Here is a 2587-nt window from a genome sequence, read left to right as displayed (position 1 = left end):
TTTCAAAATATATACATTTTTCTTCAGTAACATCTTCGAAAAACACTCTTGGTGTCTGTTCAAAGGTAAGGACTTCCTCTAGTAATTGTAAGGCTGTGTTTCCCTTCCCTTGCAACTTCAAATTTAACTTATTAAAATCTTCTTTCATATCAAGCAAGAAACAAAAATGTTGTATCCATTCGGGATTGCTGAGAAGTTCCACATGATTTACGTTATAATTTTTAGTAGTTAAGAAAACTGTTACTTCTTTTAAGCACTGAAAAAAAGACGTTTTAATGCTTTTCCTCTTGATAACCATCATACAGACGTAAATGTCACTAAATCTTTATGTTGACCACCTAGTTCCTCTAAAAATGTGTCAAAAAGTCTGATTCAACGCCTGAAATTGATCATTGGCACCACAACATCCATCGCTCTTTTTAGTTGTGGTAATAATCCCAAAGAATTTGCAACTAAAGCTTCTTGATGCCAAAATGCTTAGAAATGAAATAAATCCACTTGGAATATGAGTGGAGAATAATTTAATTAACTTCTTATTTTTCGCAATCATAGAAGGCGCGTCATCGGTCGCAATGCATACTATTTTTATCGATTATTTTTCTTTTTCTTGAACTCACATTAGGAGGATTATTATCACAAATTTATCTGCAAGTAAAAACACAAATTCAACATAATAATATAATAAAAATTAATTTGTGCATAACATTACCTGACACTAAATTAAACACCAGTTTAGTACCACAATAAATAAGTTAACTAACAGAATATTTTGACAGTTAAAATCCGTATGTATCTAAAAACCGTGGTGTTTGACAGGACAGCTGATCAATTAGTTCAAATTTTCGCCGCGGCGCTAGTTACCTTAGGCAGAATTAACATTTAGCGTTATTTCAAATATAACGTAGTTGTCAGTTGTTCGTGATTTTTAATGTTATTTACTATGCTATATAGAAATTTTGTTATTTATTGTACTACATAAGAATTTTATTGTTATTCATTATGCTATAATTCTTATGAGGCATATACAATTCTGTATACAGCAACTTTCTTAAACCATTTTTTGATTGTGAAAAAAAAAATTGTAGAGGGTATACCATATATCATAAAATCATTACTTTTCAAAACGTGGACTTTAGAGAAGCGAGGTATAAAAAAAAGAGGGAAGGAAAAAAAATTCTTAGCAGAGCGTGGTTTCGATCCACGGACCTCTGGGTTATGGGCCCAGCACGCTTCCACTGCGCCACTCTGCTCTAAGTTTTCAAATTTCTCTTAATTTCCTTATGAAGTCAATATATATTGATTATCATTCGATTTTGTATTACTATTATGTATATAATTCAACCGAAAATGAATTTTTATTTATAAAAGTAATTGTATCTATGAAAAAGATTTCTAGATCTGTGCGAATCAAAAATAATAATAACTGTATTTTTTATACGTAAATCACCTGATTCTGAATTATTCTTTCTAAGCTGCACTTTATAAATATAAATATACTGTATTTCGCGATTCATAACTTTCTCACTAACCCGTAAACCAACCAACCCGCCTTCTCTACAATTAACGTCACCACGCAACGTTAAAAATGATTTGCACGTGAGTTGAGCTCTGATGGTACTACAATAAAAGGCGTGTCACACTGACGTGACACCGATCTTTACATGGCTTTATCTTGTTAAGAAAAGGGTGTGGTAGGGATCCACCTATAATAGAGCACATCGCGTAGGTTGGAGAGCGCGTTTTTATATATATTCTTTATTAAAAGACAACTTTAATTCATAATGCTATGTTATTACTACATTTACAACTTTATTTTTAATATTTTAAGTTAAAAGTTTTGATTTTTGTTTTGAATAGTTGTTTCATTTGTGATTCTACTCTCCATAGTAGATTTTATAAACCGTTTGTCCTAGGAGGTTAAAAATGATAAACATTAATGGAATGTATTTTTTTTTTTACGCCTTTGTTTCTGATTTAGTGGATAAAACATTGTATAACCTTCGTTATTCCAAGGTTAGCGATAAGGGACAAAATTCATGACCTACATCCTGTTTATAAGGTATAATTAAACAGTATAGCTAAATTTATAATGCGATATTTGGGGGGTTGTTGTTGCTTGTAAAATTCTGTGTAGATTATTAAAGCCTGTTTAGCCAGTGGAAAATTAGGTCGTTTTCACTTTTCTTCAACTTGGTCAGGTCTAAGGGGGGGGGGGGAATCAGGGGAGCTATCATTTTATAGTGATAGCTTTCATACACCACCACGAGGAGATCTCGCCATCTTGGCAAAGTGAGTGGCTTTTGTTTTCTGAATATTACAGGTTCTTTAGAGTTCTAAGATTACATCTAAGCTAATTATCAGTGAAAAATGGGACGTTGGGTTTTTGTTGTAAACACAAATCGTGACTTTTTCCTTTGAAAATGAAAGTTGTTTTAATTAGCAAACATTTATCAGCCATGTTAAGCGATTTGTGGTGGCTACAATTGTTGGGGGTTAAGGAGATCACGTTCTACAGTAAATTGCAGTGAATCGTGACGAGTTTCACCTACTGATTCTGTCTATCTTTGTATTTCTCTATCTATCTTTG

The 2587-nt window shown here is 32.4% G+C and overlaps 1 non-coding gene across 1 annotated transcript; it reads right to left on the bottom strand.

Moving 5' to 3' along the window:
* Positions 1 to 1178: 1178 nt before the first annotated feature.
* On the bottom strand, positions 1179 to 1250 carry TRNAM-CAU (transfer RNA methionine (anticodon CAU)). The gene has a single exon. It is a non-coding gene; the product is annotated as a tRNA-Met (tRNA).
* Positions 1251 to 2587: the final 1337 nt, after the last annotated feature.

The sequence above is a fragment of the Typopeltis vanoorti genome, chromosome 9 (genome assembly GCF_054136105.1).
Source record: "Typopeltis vanoorti isolate ZY-2024b chromosome 9, IOZ_Tvanoo_1.0, whole genome shotgun sequence".
Lineage (NCBI taxonomy): Eukaryota > Metazoa > Arthropoda > Arachnida > Uropygi > Thelyphonidae > Typopeltis > Typopeltis vanoorti.
The sequence above is the reverse complement of the archived record's forward strand: the minus strand, read 5'-3'. Positions and strand labels throughout refer to the sequence as shown.